The sequence below is a fragment of the Tamandua tetradactyla genome, chromosome 4 (assembly GCF_023851605.1).
Source record: "Tamandua tetradactyla isolate mTamTet1 chromosome 4, mTamTet1.pri, whole genome shotgun sequence".
Classification (NCBI taxonomy): domain Eukaryota; kingdom Metazoa; phylum Chordata; class Mammalia; order Pilosa; family Myrmecophagidae; genus Tamandua; species Tamandua tetradactyla.
Genome location: NC_135330.1, coordinates 153,212,181 through 153,231,599, shown reverse-complemented (window position 1 = coordinate 153,231,599; position 19,419 = coordinate 153,212,181). Strand labels below are relative to the sequence as shown.

Here is a 19,419-nt window from a genome sequence, read left to right as displayed (position 1 = left end):
CATATCCTTTGTTTTTTCACTGCATCTTCCATATCCTTACTTTGAAGACTTCACCTACTTTCAGTGATTGAACTAATATATATCAGTTGATGATTCTAAAATATTCTATCAACCTGTGATTTCTTGGAAAATCTCAACCCCAATATCCAATCAATGAATCTTCATTTGGATACTTGCTGCAGTGGTGGTGGTGAGGGTAACCAATAGCAGTTTCAGTTAACTATATTTTTCTGCCAAACATTCTTTTTTCCCTTAAAATTCTTCTAATCAACTGAATCTTTCTCTGTCTTATACACAATCATCAGTTGTGAGAGGGGTAAGAGTGTTAAAACTGGATATTAGATAGTTGCCTTATGTTAATATTTGGGATTATGAATATGTGAATATGAGAACTTATGCTGTGTGGCCAAGGGTTTTCCAAATATCACACATTTGTTCTAGATAGGAAAAGTAATGAATTTTCTTATAGGATATTCTCAAAGAATTCGCATAGAAAATCCTATGTTTTAGATCTGAAAAGTCCTATGGGTGATGGCATAAACCAGACAGCCAGCTGAGAACACATGAGAGGACAGCTTTATAAGATCAAAGGCCCTGCACAGGGAGGGAGAACGAGTGGCAGGGGGTCTGCTGGGCTCACCTAGCCTTGACTGCAGAGGGGGCCGATGGAGGAAGGAAGGAAGAAGCACAAGGGGGTCCAGGCTTTTGCCTTTATTGTGGTCCAGAGTGGAGGGCTAGGGCTCTCCCATGGACATTGGGGATTGGAAGTTCCAGACTATATGATGTGAAAAGCAAAAGTGGCAAGGGCTGTTTAGAGAATGAAGGCAGCTGATTATAAAATCTATATGGAGATACAGGGCTTGTCAGTAAATTATGTGGCACAAAAGGAGAAACGACTGTTTGGAGGAAAAGCAGCAGGGGCCATTCCAAAAGCCAAAGGTGACTCCTATAAGCCAAATTTGTGAAGGTTACAGGCCAGACAGCTGCAGTTACACCCAGGGCAGTTGAACTGGGGCTGTTGCTCAAAGGGAAATTTACAATTAAGCCAGGCAGGATGATGAGATAATAAGTTATCATTTATGCCATTACATCTTACATGACATATAGAAGAAGATACCCTATCCTTATCTATTTTTATTTTATGACATGTTTAACTTTGCATATGTTGACTCGTTGCTATTGACTTATTCAGTTGGTCTGAGTTAAATGATTAAATGGCAAAATTCATTGTCTCATTTTATTTTTGTATCATTTTAACTGTTTGGAAAAGTACTTGTAAATTTCCTATTTCTGCCCATAAAAATGACCTCCATTTAATATATTATTATAGTTTGAAACACCAAAATGCACAAATCAAAATTCAAGACATATATGCACCTTAACTATAACAAAAATTACTGTTATAGAAATGAAGCAAAATTGAAAAGCAAAATTGAAAAGAACTGTTGAATAAAAAGACAATGCTAAAAGTATTGACTAACTATAATTTAAAAAAAAAACAGTGCAAAACACTACATATTTTTGGTAAATTTATAGTGACTGAACTTGATTGATAATCTAGTTGACAAAGGATGCAAGGTAAGAGCAAAAATTCATTTGGGGCTGGAATGGAGATGGGCATTTCCTCAATAATCTAGCATATTACCATTTTGCTTTTCTAAAAGAACTGGAGTAAGTTAGTTGAGATAAGAGGTCAACAAACTTTTCTAGGGAAGGGTTAAATAATAAATATTTTAAGTTTTGAGGAATAGATCATCTTTTTATTGCAACTACCTAACTGTGTTATTATAACATGAAATCAGAGATAGAAAATAGTAAATAAATTTGATGTGGCTTAAAAAAACAACAGATGGTAGGCTAGATTTGGCCATCAGGGGTATATTTTGCCAAACCTTGAAGGTTATTAGACCTTGAAAACACCAATAATCTTGCGTATAACAGAGTTGATACATACATATGTATTTCCATGATATTTACACAACTTACTAAAAAGAGAAAATTCCCTCAATCTCTCTCCTGTCAGATAAGAATATATACACATGCACTGAGGCAATATAAAATGCACAGTGGTTCTGGCCACGTACTTTAGAACCAGGCTGTTTGGGCTTGAAACCCTTCTGTGCCATTTATTATCTGTAACACTGATAAAGTATCTTGACTAGATTTAGTTTGTCCCAACCTGTAACCTTGTGATACATTTTGTGATACAAAATGAAAAACAAAGAGCATTGATAAGGGAATCTACAATAAACAAAACTGCTTGGCAAATTAAGAAATCAATTATACGGACTACCTCAAGTGCCAAAACGGTATAAAAAATTCAAACTGGCAATTTTTTTCCAAGGAGATAGTTTTTTGTGCTATACTAGTCATGAAAATAAAACTGTGTCTTTAATTTAATAGATGACAGAGGCATTTTAATATTGACAAAGATGTGATCATTACGTAATATTGACAAGGATTTTCTCCTTAATATGTTTACCAGGAAGAAGATAAATATTTTCTATGTTAACCGTAGTGGAGTGAATTACAGGATGTTAAACAGAGAACTAATATATATACATATATATATATATATATATTTCTATATATATTTCTATATATATATTTCTATATATATATACACACACATGCATATATATATAGAGAGAGAGATAGAGAGAGAGAGAGAAATTTAATATATCATGGAAGTACCTCTAAAACAAAGACATTTGTGATCCAGAAAATATTTGGCAGATATTCTGAACACAGACAAGCTTTTAGTTAACAAAATATAATTTTTTGTGATAATAATATGAAAAGGATAAGAGTGAGAATGCTTAAAAACTTAAAATGACATAAGCATAACGGTTATATATATTAAACTATATGGAATGAAAATTAGTTTTACAGATAGTTTTAAAAATAACACTAGTAACATAACAATAAAAAGCAGGTATAGATGCTGAAAAGAAAACCCTGTCAAATCCATCTTCTGTGATATTTCAGCTTGCTAAAAATATGACAGAAAATGGAACAGTGGATGACTTCCCTTGTCTATATTTGACAAATCTTCTTGATGTCATTCTTTGTGACAAACATCACTTCTGAGGTTAATATTAGAAGAAACAGTTATTTTGGGGACAGCGTGCATGCACACACCCTTTACATCAAAAATGGCTGAAATTGATTCATGTATTTTTAAACTGTTCCATCTCTGTTAATTATTAATGATTCTGTTGCTTAAAGTAAAGACAGTCTGTCCTCACCATGCAATCTCTTTTTCAGCTATTGGCACAGCCCATCACTTCATAACATGAGTGGGCTAATTAAACAACGATTTCAGAAAGATAAAAAATCCCAAATACTAATAAAAGATTAGTATGCCTTAATGAAAAGTTGTAAAATTTGTCTACTTAAAATTTGGGGTAACTTGTTGAAGCAGTTTTGAATTTCTATCATTGAGTTTACCACTTTTAACCTGAGATAAGAATCACTTTTGAGGTCATTTCAAGGTTATTTTCATTTAAACTGATACAGTTATATATTATGTGTATAGATCTGTCTAGATATATATATGCCTATACTTATATTTGTATGCATATGTATATTTTTTTTATGAAGGGCCTTCCATAAAAAACCACTCAAGCCATTTTTAGAGGCCTGAGTTTTAAAATATTAAGAATTATTTCTAAATAGGAAAGGCAAATATTACTTTTGAATAAATGTTAAAGAATTTGCAATGTTGGATAAGAAAAAGCTAAAGGAAAATATTAATTCTTATAAAGAGTTATTAAAGCTACTCACAGCAGTGAGTTAGAAATCCATGCATATCGAGACACAGGGACTCAAGTCTACTGTGAACCACAGGAGAATACAAGCTGCTATTCTTGGGCTCACAGGAGCACTTTCCAAAATGAAGGGTTAGATAGGGAGCAGCAGAATCTCTTTCTCTCTCCAGAACAGCAGTAGCCAGGCAGGAAGTGTCTGAATCAATTCTTTGGGGACCTGTAGACCAGGGGAGTTCAGTACAGCACCCAGGGAAGAGTGGGATAAGGAGACAGAGAAACTGTGATCAGACACTGAGTGATTCCAATCACAGCTCCTGGCACCCAACCCCTTCCCTTGAGGGAAGCAGTGGCAAACAGCCCAATTATTGCCTGGGGGATGGACAGCTGTGGCCTGGGACAGACATGGGAGGTCTCTGACCCAAGCACAGAGCTGGATATTGCTCAACACTGAGCCAGATATTCACCAACAAAATGAGAATAAGAGATTCCACAATTTCAGCCCCTCTTGGTCAAATGCTACAGGGTGCCACTCTTTGACATGGTTCAGAGGTGAATCTGGCAAAAAAACCTAACAGTCTGCCTTCATAGATAGGAGGGGAATAGAGAGCTGGAGATCGTCACCTGGTGGTCAGGCCAGAAAGTGCAGCCTGGCGACAAGAAAGGACAAAGAAAAAAATGGCTCCAAAAAGTCCTTCCAGACCCTCTCCCAGAGCCCATTTGATCTGGCTGTGCCTCCAGCACAGGTACCTAGCCCTTTCTTGGCTAGGAAATACCGGCAATCCAACTGACAGAGAAGAGCCTTTATACAAACCCAGTCAAAAAAGACTTGAAACACTGACCTTCAGAATGAACCCATCAAGATAATCAGATGACCAGAGATCAGCAAAAAATCATAAAACATACTAAAACACAGGAAGATGTGGTCCAATCAAAGGAACAAATAGTTGGAGGAGATACAGAATTTGGAACTAATCAAAAAGGTTAAAAAAATCTCCTTAATCAATTCAAGGCAGTGGCTAAAGATATGAAGAATATTAAGGAGACACCTGGGTGAGGATCAAGAATAATTGGAAAGCATACAAAGAAAAATAACAGATCTTTTGGAAATGAAAGACATTATAGATGAAATTTAAAAAGACATTAGAGTCACACGAGTAGATCTGAAGAGGCAGCAGGAAAGATTAGGGAGCTAGCAGACAGAGAACTCAAACTTGAATGGAGAAAAGAATGGAAAAATTTGAGCAAGTTCTCAGGGAAATGATTGACAACATTAAGTGCCAAGCATAAGCATCATGGATGTTCCAGAGGAGAAGAGAAGGAAAAAGTGGTCAGGAAGAATGTTTGAGGAAATAATGGTTGAAAATTTCCCAACCCTTAAAGAAGAAATGAAAATCCAAGGAGCCTATCAGAATAAATCTGAATAGCCTACTCCAAGACACATACTAATCAGACTGTCAATGCCAAAAAGAAAGAGAGAATTCCTAACATAGCAAGAGAGAAGCTATTCACCACATACAAGAGAAACAAAATAAGACTAAGTTCTGATTTCTCATCAGAAACCAGAGGCAAGAAAGGAGTGGCATGATATATTTAAGATACTGAAAGGAAAAAAAAAAATGCCAGACAAGAATTCACTGTTCAGAAAAGTTGTCCTTCAAAAATGAGGGGGACTTTTAAATACTCATAGATAAACAGAACCTGAAAGAGTTTGTTAATGAGAGACCTGCCCTAAAAGAAAGACTAAAGGGAGTTCTTTGAGCTGAAAAGAAAAGACGAGAGAGAGGCTTGGGGGAGAGTCTAGAAATGAAGCTTAGGGTACCAGTTAGGGTACCAATCACTCCAGAAATAATTAGTTCCAAAAAAAGAGGAGAGAATACTACCTAATTCGTTCTATGAAGCTAATATTACCCTAATATCAAAGCCTGATAAAGATATGACCAAAAAAAAAAAAAAAAAAAACAGACAATTAAAACCAAACTGCAAAAATTCTCAACAGAATACTTGCAAATTGAATCTAACAGCACATTAAAAGAATTATACATGATGACCAAATGCTTTTTATCCCAGGTATGATAGAGTGGTTCAACACAAGAAAATCAACCAATGTAGAACATCACATTAACAAGGTAAAAGGGGGGGGGGGGGAACATATGATGCTCTTGATTGACGCAGAAATGGAATTTGACAAAATCCAGGAATCTTTCATGATAAAAACACTTCAAAGTCTAAAAATCAATGGAAATTTCCTCAGCAATGGCAAAGGGCATATATGAAAAATCCACAACTAACATTGTATTCAATGGCAAAAGACTGGAAGCTTTCTCAAAGATCAGTAACAGGACAAGATGCCCAATAACTGTTATTCAACATTGTGCCAGAAGTTCTAGCAAGAACAAATAGGCAAGAACAAAAAATAAAAGTCATCCCAAATCAGGAAAGATGAAGGAAAACTTTCACTATATGCAGACAACATGATGCTATACTTAGAAAGTTCCAAAATGCTACGGCAATGCTGCTAGACTATGAAACACTGCAAGAGCTAATACATGAGTTCAGCAAAGGGGTGGGATACAAGATCAACATCTAAAAATCAGTAGTGTTTCTATATACTTGTAAGGGACTGTCTGAGGAGGAAGTGAAGAAAGAATTCCATTTCAAATACAACTTGAAGAATCAGATGTCTAGATATAAGCTTAACCAAGAATGTAAAAGACATATATTCAGAAAACTACAAAAGATTGCAAAAAGAAATCAAAGAAAACCTACATAAATGGATAGACAGTCTATGCCCATGGATTAGAAGGCTAAATCTCATAAAGATGTCAATTCTATCCAAATTGATTCTATAGATTCATGGCAATAATAACCAACATTACAGCAAACTACTTTGCAGAAATGCAAAAGCTAATTATCAAATTTATATTTGGAAGGGTAAAGGGCCTCAAGTAAGTGAAACATCCTGAAAAAGAAGTATAAAGTTGGACGACTCACATTTCTGACTTTAAAGCATTTTATAAAGGTACAGTGGTCAAAACAATATGGTTTCAGCAGAAATATAGACATCGATCAGTGGACTTCAACTGAAAATTTAGAAATAGACCCTCAGAATTGTGACCAATTGGTTTTTGGCAAGGCTCCCAAGTTCAGTCAACTGGATTAGAACATCTCTTCAATAAATGGTGCCAGAGTACTGGATATCCTTATCTAAAACAATGAAAGAAGAACTCTGTCTCATATTCTATTCAATAATTAATTAAAAATGGATTAAAAATTCATAAGATCCAGTATCATAAAACTCCTAGAAGAAAATGTAGGGAAGCATCTTCAAGATCTAGTGATAGGCAGTGGTTTCTTAGACATTACATTGAAAGCACAAGCAAAAAAAGAAAGAATAGATAAATGTAACCTCAAAATTGAACGCTTATGAGCTTCAAAGGACTTTATCAAAAGGTGAAAAGGCAACCACCTCAATAGGAGAATCTCTTTGGAAATCATATACCTGAGAAGGATTTGATATCCAGAATATATAAAGAAACCCTACAAGAATAAAAAGACAAACCACCCAGTCAAAAAATGGCAAAAGGCATGAATAGATATTTTCAAAAGAGGACATTAAAAAAGGCCTAAAAGCACATGAAAAAATTCTCACTTCCACTAGCTATAAGAAAATGCAAATAAAACCACAGAGAGATATCATTTTAATCCTACTAGAATGGTCAGTATTAAACAAATAGGAACCTATAAGAGTTGGAGAGCATATCAAGAAATAGAAACACTTATTCACTGCTCTTGGTGATATAAAATTTTATACCTCTGTGGAAAGCAGTTTTGACGGTTCCTTAAAAAGTTAAGTATAGAGCTGGCATATGATTTGGCAATCCCACTACTAAATATATAATAATATTACATATTACTAATTATAATATGTAAACTCATAGCATTAATATAGAGAATATATACTAGTAAATGGAATGAAGCCAGAGAATGGGGAGTGGTTGCATAATATGTACAGACTCTTTAACTCGGTTGAATTTAAATATTTGGAAATGGATAAAAGTGATGGTAGGACAACATTATGAGTCTAATTAAGAGCACTGAATTGTCTGTGAATGTGGTTGAAAGGAGAAGTTAAGAGTCATGTATGTCACTAAAAGAAAAGCTAGAGGTTAAAACATGCGACTGTATAGTACAATGAATCTTGTGGTGGATAATGACTGTGATTAACTGTAAAAATATAAAAAAATATTTTATGACCTAGAACAAATATGCATCATTGTTACAAGGACTTAATAATAAAGTAGATGAGAAAATGTACCTATAGCAAACTATGGACCATAGTTAACAGTAATATTTTAATATTCTTTCATCAACAGTAACAAATGTACCATACCAATGCTTGTGGTCAATCCTAGGGTGTGGATTAGGGATATGAGATGCTAGGATTTTTTGGCTTGTTTCCTTGTTCATTTCTGGAGTAATGAAAAAGTTCTAAAATTGATTGTGCTGATGAATGCACAACTATGCAACAATACTTTGAGCTGTTGATGGTATACTTTGGATGGTTTGTATGGTATGTGAATATATCACAATAAGCATTTTTAAATAAACCTAGATACATGGCTTTCTTGAAATTTTAGGAATTTACATCCCTGGTATCAGGATTTTATGTAAAAAAAATATATATATATATTATATATATATATATACTTGTGTAAGAGACAATGCAATGTAATGTGTCATTAAGAATATGATGAACATTCAAATACACTCAATCAAAATCCATACTTTTTAAATATATATAAATGCCTTCTTTACCTGTTGTTTGAAACCACTGTATAATAATGTTTGTATTTTAAAATATAATTATTTTAATGACATACTACTGTTTGCTGTCAAAACATTAAGAATATGTCATCATAGTGCATAAAATCCAACAACTATTTTTTATTTGCTTGTAAAGTATTTCTCAGACTCTTATAAAAATAAATTTTTAATATGTTTCTTTCCTTTGTAGTGCAAATATTCCAAGAATTCATAATAACTAGAGTCTTCTTTTGGTTTGCTAATGCTGCCAAAATGCAATATACCAGAAATGGAGTGGCTTTTATAAAGGGAATTTATTAAACTAGAAGTTTATAGTTCTAAAGTCATAAAATGTTCTAACTAAGGCATCCAGAGAAAGATATCTTGACTCAGGAAAGGACAATGTCTGTCATATGGTAAGGTACGTGGCTGGTGTCTTCTGGTCCTTGTTCCTGGTTCTGCTACTTCTACCCTCTGATATCAGCTATTTCCCCTCTAAGCATCTGTGGGCCTTCACTTTGTTCCCCCAGGATACAACTCTGTGTTCTGACTTGCTTAGCATCTCATGGGGAAGCACATGGCAATGTCTGCTGGCCTCTGCATCTCTGTCTCTGTGAAGGCATCTGCTCTGTCAGCACTACAAGCATCTTCAGATGTCTGCGTCTCTGCTCTCAAGCAACTTTTTTTCCAAAATAACTCCCATTTTAAAGGACTCAAATAAACTAATCCAGACCCACCTTGAATATGTCCTCACAGTGCATAGACTTGAACGGGCAGAGTCAAATCTTCATTTAACCAAAAGGCCACACCCACAATTGAGCATATCACATCTCCATGCAGATGATCTAATCCAAAGTTTCCACCCTGAATAGTAGGTCTGGCCCCATAAGATTGGATCAGAATTAAAGCATGGCTTTTCTAGGGTATATAATACTTTCACACCAGCACAAATCTGATAATATTCGTTCTTTTTAAGTTACTAGTGCAATATTGATATACTCAGTATTATATATTTGAATCAAAAGTTGCTCACAATAAATATTTTAAGATTAATATAAAGGCAAGACCACATATATCATTGTAAGTAAATTAGGCAAACTAAATGTAATGTTGACACAAATGTGGTAATGCAGTGAAAATATAAACAAACACATGAACTGGATAAAACTATTTTACCAAACTAAAAGTATATTGGGATGCAAAAGCATAAAAATAAAAATCCTTACTAGCAAAACATGGAGGTATAGATTTCTAAAGAAAGAGACCAGGAAAAATGGAAAAATGATAACCAATAAAACAATATAAAATTTAAAACTATGTGTAAAAGATTGGTAGCAACTCTAACAAATTTTTGAATGTCAAAAATGTACTATACTCTTGCCACCCATAAACTGCTTGTTATTTATCTCTTAAACATATTTTAGAAAATTACAAATGTCTCACAAAATACTAACTTGTGCAACAATAGCAATATTGTGACCTTTATCCATATGCAAAGCACTGACTTGTTTAACTGGCTTGACATACTTTTAAAATTCACCTCACAACATTTGCATTGTAATGACAACTAATATATTGTAATCATTCTCTTCTTAGTTGTTGGGTAGCTGATGGCTGGGTCGCTGATGGCTGGGGGTAAGTGGCCATACTGAGTCAGTCACACAGACACAGAGCACACAACTCAGGAGACAACCCTCAGGGGTGAGTGGAAGGCGTCCACTTTATTGAGGAAGTGTACAGACTTATATAGGCTGGGAGTATGCAGGGATATGTGTCGGATGGGGATTGGTGGCCATTGTTGCTAGGGCAGAGGGCAGATTTATGTGTCGGGCTGGGATTGGTCACCGTTGTTGCTAGGATGGAAGGCAGATTTAAGGTCAGCCATTTTGTGTTGTCTTACATCAGCCACGGCAGCCATGTTAGCGATATTTTATGGTTTCTCCAACACTTAGTAAGGTAGAAACATAAGTCTCAAAGAAATACACCAATGACCAATTATTTTATTACATATTAGTTTAGAGATAAATGTCTAAAGCTCCAGCACACATAGTTTTGTATGCAATTTTTTAAAGAATTTATGGCAAGTTTACTTTCATATTATTCTCGGAAAGGAATACATTTTAAATAGAAAAATGACACACTATTAATAACTTTAGAAGTCATAAACATGCATGGCCTATATTAGATAATGAGATATATTCATGCTTTACAATTAAAATGACTTGTCCAATATGTAATAATCAAGCACCATTCATTATCTTATAAGTCATGAGAAAAGCTATTTGACTGAGTTCCAATATTTTGCTTGCAATGGAGCAAGGAACATTCATTTGTTTTAATTTTTCAATACTGCATTTCTTTCAATCTTCATAATTAATAGCAGCACCATCTTAATTATTAAGTTTGCATTTGGTCACTATTCTATCTTAATATTTTATATAATCCAAATATGCAAGACATTCCTTTGAAAATTCAATCTTTAGATTATATATTGAATTCATTCTTTCTATTTATACTACACCATACAAATTGAGTTTCAAATTAATCATCTTCTCAGAGCTGATAAATAATTCTAAAATACTGCGACGTAAAATACTTAAATAAAATAATTGCTCATTTCTTTTTTCATTCATTTCAGAAAAGCAAATTTCTAAGGACATCCATAAGGCTAATTTTTAAAATCAAAGCAGAATTAAAATATCCATTTTGGCATTGGAAAGTATATAAACTTACTTCAAATATTTCAAACAGATGATTCATTTAAACATATAAGTCAATACAGTATCCATTCCTTTAAGTAATTATTAAGTAATCATTATATGCCAAAAACTTTTCTAGCATTGATGATAAATCAAGTAACAAGGAGAGACAAAATATATTGAATCTTTTGAGAACATATTATTTGATACTATATAAACATATAAAGATAGTGTAGTGGTTTGAAGCTGTATATACCCCAGAAAAACATGTTGTTAAATCCAATCTATTTCTGTGGGTGTGAATCCACGGTAAGTCAGTTCTTTTGATGAGGTTACTTCAATTAAGGTGTGGCTCAGCTCAATCAGAATGTGTCTCAGTCCTAACACTGGAGTCCTTTATAAGCAGCATGAAATTCAGACAAAAACCCACAGGAAGAAGGGGCTGAACCTTCGGAAGAGAAGAAAGAGACCAGGAGGTGCTGCCAGGTACGATGCCATGTGACAGTGGGCCCAGCGATCACTGCAACAGCCCAGAATGCTAGCCTTTGGAAAGTCACTACCTAGATACACCTTGTGTTGGACTTTCTTTAGTCTCAAAACCATGAGCAAAGGAATTTCCATTGTTTAACCCAGCTTATTTCATGCTCTTTGCTTGAAACTAAAAGAATAGGTATTTATTATGTAATCTTTATTCCAAAATATTAAAATTTGAAAATAGACCATCTTGACACTGAACCCGACAGACATTGTATTTAATTTCTGATGAAGTAAAATAAACCATTAACATATTTATTCGTTATGTATGTTTAAAACCTTGGTGTTAAAAGCAATTATCTAAAAGTTTAAACCTCGGCATTAAAAAAAGTTATCTAGAAACCTTGATGATTGATTTAATAATAAACAGCTTGCCGAGCTAATATTTTAAACAATAACTGCTTAATTTGTTACCACTAAATTCAGGGAAATATGACACTATGGGAATTGCATGCCTCTCTTAACACTTTTATCCCCCCAAACTAATATCAACTAATATATTCACTAATGTATATACTGACTATATATGAGAAACTATATATAAGAAACAGAGACTTTTATTGTAAAGATTTAAGGAGTAAATAGCTTTATAATATCACAATGCCTTGGGGAAATTTTTGTACCACATTTGTATTCTATGACAGTGTATTACCTGCCTAAAAGTATGTATGTTTAGGCCTTTAAACAGCATTGCAAATCAAAAATGCTTTAGATATGTAGTACCTCAATTCAAGGAAATGCATGGTCTTATACTTAGGGATGACCTGCAGCACCTAGATTCCAACTCCAGCTCTGAAGTGAAATATGCTTAAGATACAACTACACAGATTACATGGTATCTTGACTTTTTGTTTAAATTCATGAAACAGTGGAGAGTGCATTTATGACAAAGTAGCTTTCATCCTAATATATTATACAAATGACCAAATTCCAACTATTGGAATAACCCCCATTACAATTCTATAAATGGCTACCTTATTTGCTTGACTATATGCTTTGTAGATCAGAGACCAACTCTTCATTACTCCCCCAGAGCCTAAAGCAAGATCTTGGTTATAGATGAAATTTGATAATCATTTGCTTATAAATGATGAATGGATAAGTGCATAAATGTAGGAATATTTATCTTGAATATTTAAGAAAATCATCCTATGAATTCATGTGTGAAAGAAATAGAAAAATTAGTGACAAGTCTGTATTGTTAATAAGTAACTAAAATAATAGAAAACTAAGATTAATTAAGAAGGTCATTAATTTTATCAGGAAATAAGTACATTTTTAGATTTGCACTCCTTTCCTTCCATTAGGATGACTTCATACTATAGCATATTAAATTCATGTTTATAATTCCAATAACAGGTAAATTGTGAGCTTCATCGGTCAAGTCCAGAGATTGGTGGATTCATGTTTCTGGTCTTTCTCTCTTGAATTTGAGGGAAAACCTTTCTCAGAAACCATGAAAAATGATCTCTTCTCAAATTTTATTGGTTAAAACATGATTGCATGAACTTCACTGACCAAGATATAGACAAGGGTGTGTCAATTATTACTCAATGTTTCTTTGTTGAGTGAACCTATTTATTAGAGATCTTACTTTACTTTGGGTGTTTGTTAATAAATCTTGAATATTTTCTTTTTAACCCCTAATAAATATATTGAATTCAGTCACTTTCTGGAAAATATATACTTTTTCCCACACATGGCATTTTCTATTTCAATACTTTTTCTGTGATTGATCCTTCTATATCCTGTAGTTATTCTGCAAACTTGGATGACACTCAACTTTCAGCTTTTGAGGATGTCAACTCTGTAAACTTGTTCTTTTGTTTGTATTTTAAACGTTCAATTTCAATTCAGTCGATTTATCTGTACTTAAGAAATTATCTCTTCTTCTATATGTGCTCACTTAATCCTTTTTCCCATTTCTGATATGTCCCTTTAACTAGTAGTTATCATAAAATATACATGGGAAGAACTGAAAATTTTGAGTGAACTCTTCATAAAAACTTCATAAACTTGGGTTGGCTGTCTTTTTGTTGTTGAGTTGAACAATCTCTTTATAAATTCTGGATACTAGACCTTTATCTGACAAAATGGGAAAAAGACTTGAACAGACACCTACCAGAAGAGGAAATACGGATGGCCAAGAGGCACATGAAGAGATGCTCAATGTCCCTGGCCATTAGAGAAATGCAAATCAAAACCACAATGAGATATCATCTCACACCCACCAGAATGGCCATTATCAACAAAACAGAAAATGACAAGTGCTGGAGAGGATGCAGAGAAAGAGGCACACTTATCCACTGTTGGTGGGAATGTCAAATGGTGCAACCACTGTGGAAGGCAGGTTGGCGGTTCCTCAAAAAGCTGAATATAGAATTGCCATATGACCCAGCAATACCATTGCTAGGTATCTACTCAAAGGACTTAAGGGCAAAGACACAAACGGACATTTGCACACCAATGTTTATAGCAGCGTTATTTACAATTGCAAAGAGATGGATACAGCCAAAATGTCCATCAACAGAAAAATGGCTAAACAAACTGTGGCATATACATACGATGGAATATTATGCAGTTTTAAGACAAGATAAACTTATGAAACATGTAATAACATGGATGGACCTAGAGAATATTATGCTGAGTGAGTCTAGCCAAAAACTAAAGGACAAATACTGTATGGTCCCACGGATGTGAACGGACATTCGAGAATAAACTTGAAATATGCCATTGGTAACAGAGTCCAGCAGGAGTTAGAAACAGGGTAAGACAATGGGTAATTGAAGCTGAAGGGATACAGACTGTGCAACAGGACTAGATACAAAAACTCAAAAATGGACAGCACAATAATACCTAATAGTAAAGTAATCATGTTAAAACACTGAATGAAGCTGCATCTGAGCTATAGGGTTTTTTTTTGTTTTTTGTTTGTTTGTTTTACTATTATTACTACTTTTATTTCTTTTCTCTATATTAACATTTTATATCTTTTTCTGTTGTGTTGCTAGTTCCTCTAAAACGATGCAAATGTACTAAGAAACGATGATCATGCATCTATGTGATGATGTTAAGAATTACTGAGTGCATATGTAGAACGGTATGATTTCTAAATGTTGTGTTAATTTCTTTTTTTTTCTTTCTTTCCGTTAATAAAAAAAAAAAGCAAAAAAAAAAAAACTTCATAAACTATTTTCCTAATTGCTGTGCAACAATTTCTACAAATACCTTTCTTTAGAGACTTTTAATGTCCAATCTTTTTAAAATATGAATTAACAATAAAATATCGAGTCATAAAACAATCATAAGTAAAATTAAGTCTAAGTATTGTGAATTGTGTATTTAATGATTCATTGCTTATTCTTTAAAAAACAAGTACAATTTTGGTTCCTCTGACTACCATGTGAAACTTCGGAGGTTTTTTTTAATGAAACTCTAAAGACTTTTGATCATGAGGAATGTGATTATGTAAAGCTGGATTTAAAAAAAATAATTATTTTGTTCTGCTTTATTTTAATTATGTCCTTGAGATCTACCGCATTCAGCTTTATTTGTAGCTGCTAATACTCTAGATCTTATTGTGACTGGTTCCTATAAACTGGAGAAATTCTTCCACTTTGACTTTTGATCCCCTCTCCATCAAAAGTGTAGATTATAATGACTGTGTGATGAAGGCAGGGATATTTTCCCATTACATTTGTACTAGATGACTTCATTCTGATAGTGAGAAAATTAGATTACATATATTTCAAATGTGATTAACACTTTCCATGCCCAGAAAATTAGGATACATGGAATATTTAAAGTAAGTTATATTCCTCAAAAGTAATGCAGTGTTTCATAGTTAACCAGAGGAAACACAGACTTCTTTGACTATAACTAAATAGATCACAGTTTTTATAATAGCCTGATGTGTCTGTGACCCAGACATGGAATCTTTTGGGAAAATAGCATAGAAGCATTGATCACAAAGTAGTATTATTATAGACCCGCTGTTCCCAACAAAAAGCTTATTATGCCCACAAAATTTAGACTTGTGAGTTTTATGAAGAGCTCAATTCATTATATGACACAAAGTATATATAAATCTATATTTTCAAGAAATGATGCATAGCATTTTAGTTTATAAGACAGTATTAAAAGAGAATTGTCATTAAGATACTAGTGCCATATTTCAACAATTATATAACATTATTTCAATCATGTATTTAGGAATACCTCATATATACTTAGTTTAAAAGAGTGTTTTAAACTAAATTTGCTGTACTTGTTACATGGAATTGAAAGAAGGTGAGAAGGAAAAGGAACGATTTACAATTACAGGCTAGAAATTTTTAAATGTTGAAGATTTAATGAAAGAATTCTACTCAAATTAGGAGGAAGTTGAAAGTGTCATCACTAGTATGGAATGAGGATCTGAAAATATGAGAAAATTTCATAAGAAACATTCTCAAAATAGCATGCTATGGAAAAAAAGGGGGGGTTGGGGAAAAAGAGCATGCTGTGAGGTCTGTCTATAGTTCTATTCAGTTTAAACCCAGTTGATAATGATGATGAAAATTTCTCATTACAATGATGAAAGCATGTCACACCCCGCGTACATGCTTAGCTCAGCAATTTTCTAAGACAGTGATTAAAAAAGTGGTATTGTATAACATTTTTTCAAAACAATTTGTATTTCTCTAATTTTTATTCATCTTACAGAAAAGAAAAAAGTATGCTGGATAGCACACTAAGATTTTATATATATATATATTCTAAATAAGAGAAGTGGTATTATCAAATCACAATGAAATGCTTCTTAATTTCAGAATGTAGGCATAAATCTTGAAGTGAATATTTACACTGTGAATGGTTAGGAATATATAGGAGACTACTCTCTTATTTAAATTTTATAATTTTATTTCAAGTGCAGTTTGAGGTTAACTGAGTGCATTACGCATCAGTCATTTCTTAATAAAATAAAATCTGGAAATAAGTGTCCAGAAATTGAATGGAGGGCCATTGCTGATGAATGGTCACAGGTGATACAACTATTGTTTCATTCTCTCTGGTGTTAGTTATTAAATTCTTTCATTGATTTTCTGGTTACTTGCTTCAGTTAATGGAATTTATAGAAAGGCAAAGAAGATAGCTGAGAACAAAGGGAGAAGGAAATAAGACTTCAAGAAGAGGGAATAAGAGATTACATCATGTTTGAAAATAGGACATTATTCAGATGACATAAATCCAGATTAGCTTTCCTTGATTAAAGTATTAGGGGAGGATAAGGATTAATTCTTACAGCATTTGAATAAAGTTGGTTTATTTAGAACAGTATTATTGGTAGTTTAAAGTGACGCGTAAAAGTTTTCCATAATAAAATTTATTCTTATTTTAAATATATTGAGTTATATTTTCTTTAGAATTAAGAGCATATTCTTTTCATTAAAGAAATTATTGCATTCTGGATTCAATAATAAATCTTTCTTAGTTTCTAGTTAGGATAGAAGCGATATGTTTACTATGTATTATTTAATATTATTGAGCACATCAAACTTAAGATCAGAGATTTTCTCGTCAATGAATAATATTAAAATTGAAATGTTATCCTGTAAAGTTTTGCGATTGAAAACTGCCTTTAAAATGCAGAAAAATTAAAGTTGCTATATAAGCGTCCATCTTCATAGGAGAGCTAAGGTCTAAATCAGTAATCATTTGATTTTTACAACTGTTTTAGCTGATGTCAATCTTTCTTATGAAGGTATACTGACCTGACATTTGTAGTTGATAATCTTTATCTCTAATGTTAAGAAGGATCCAAGCTTGACCTAGTAACTTTTGGCATAGAAGGTTATTTCTTGGTGCCAGTGTAAAACCCTTTTTTCTTTTATTTTTGTTGAGATGTGCTCACATTCCCTTGTCAATGTTCTCTATTTTATTATGATATATATATATTTAAGAATATAGAGCATTCAAAAAATAGCAGGGATATGGAATTCCAGTAATGGGGAAAAGATGGCACGACCTAGTTTTGCAGTTTATTTTTATTCAAATTTTAGTTAGAAAACAGAGACAATTTTATTCCATTCTTCCATTGAAAGGGGAAATTCTTGAATATACCAACTCATGTAATCTCTGAAGTCAATGCATTATTTCCATTGGTGCTGATAATTGTATTCTTCCATTGTAGTTGATAGAAATAGAGTAAAAATATTAATGTATCTAGCAATTGAGGCAGTAAAGATTAAGTGCTTGTACTTTGAATATGAACTGCCTGGGTTCAAATTCAGGTTTTGCAAGCTGTTTGTTTGTTAATCTTGGGAAAATTACTCAACCTCTCTATAGTCACTTCCTCATCTATAAAGGGGATACAAGGGAACTGGCATCATAAGGACTGCTGAGTCAATGAATTTATATATATTGTGTTGGGCCTTAACATTATAAATGGGTACATTCTTCTAAGAAGTTTACATTCATTTTCACTTAATCCTAATAGTCTCTCTGAGGTAAGCTTTACACTTTTTACCACTTACAGGTAAAGAACCTGAGGCTCAAAGCTGCTAACCTTGACAAGGACATAGAAGAGAAATCTAGAAGTGTGGATGGGCATTTATGACTCAAACCAGTATCTATTGTAACATCTACTACATATTAATAACGATGTAAGTACTATGGTATATGGGAATGTCCCTTAGCATTTAGAATGTATGTGGTAAGCCTTTAAATTTCTAAACTAAACAGTTTGAAAGTCCAAAGACTGCCTAATTATGTAGTCACTGTTAAGAGTTTAGAGAGAAATTCAAAGTGTTTAGAGAGAAGAAAATATAAGTTACCCTATTTAGCAGAGGCTAAAATGAAGAGATGAAATGCCAAAAAAGAAATTTTCACATTTCCAGTTCACTGAATTTTTTTCACTGTGTGCTAGTTATTTAATAGGAGTAAATATTAGTTGAATTGTAAAGAAGTAAATCAAAGATTGTAACTCTCCCAATCTAGATTACCTAGTCTTCATTTTTTTGAATGATCCAACTGAGTGAATATGACATTCTTTACATAATATAAAACAAAGTAAACAATGAAAAACAGCAAAATAAAGCAAAAGTTACTGTGTTTAAATCATTTAAACATCTTTGAATCTCAGTTTCCTCTCTTGGGACAACACTAAATTCCATATTTTCGGATAATACATTTTCTATTTCCCTGAATTTCACTGTATAAAGGCAAAGAGTGACATGGCAAAGCTGTGTTAAGAAACTGTAATAGCACTCCAGTATCTTAGAGCAGCGAGAAGTAAAAACCTAAAATTGTGGAATTGTAACCCATACCAAACTCTGAAATCTGTTCTACAACTAAGTGTTGTGCTGTGCTTTGAAATTTATTGTTTTGTATATATGTTATTTTTCACAAAAAGTCAAATGTGATGATAAAAAAAAATACATATTTATTCCTTCTAGTCTCCAATGTTCTGGAGCAACTAAAATGAAAAATCTGAGATGATGTTATGGTAGCCCATGACCAAGTCTGGAATCTTTCCAGCAACTCCTTGTTGAAGAGTGCTTTGAAAACCATCGCTTTTTTTCTTTCTTAATTTTGTACATATACATTATATTATACAATAAAAAGGTTTAAAA

The 19,419-nt window shown here is 33.1% G+C and overlaps 1 long non-coding RNA gene across 1 annotated transcript in view; it reads left to right on the top strand.

Annotated features, from left to right (window-relative positions):
- The first annotated feature begins 266 nt into the window (after positions 1-266).
- The window catches only part of LOC143679449 (uncharacterized), a 35,667-nt gene continuing 16,514 nt past the window's right edge, over positions 267-19,419 (top strand). Inside the window, exons 1-2 of the long non-coding RNA XR_013173779.1 lie at positions 267-316; positions 18,324-18,450. This is a non-coding gene — a long non-coding RNA (uncharacterized LOC143679449). The remainder of the gene's footprint in view (positions 317-18,323; positions 18,451-19,419) is intronic.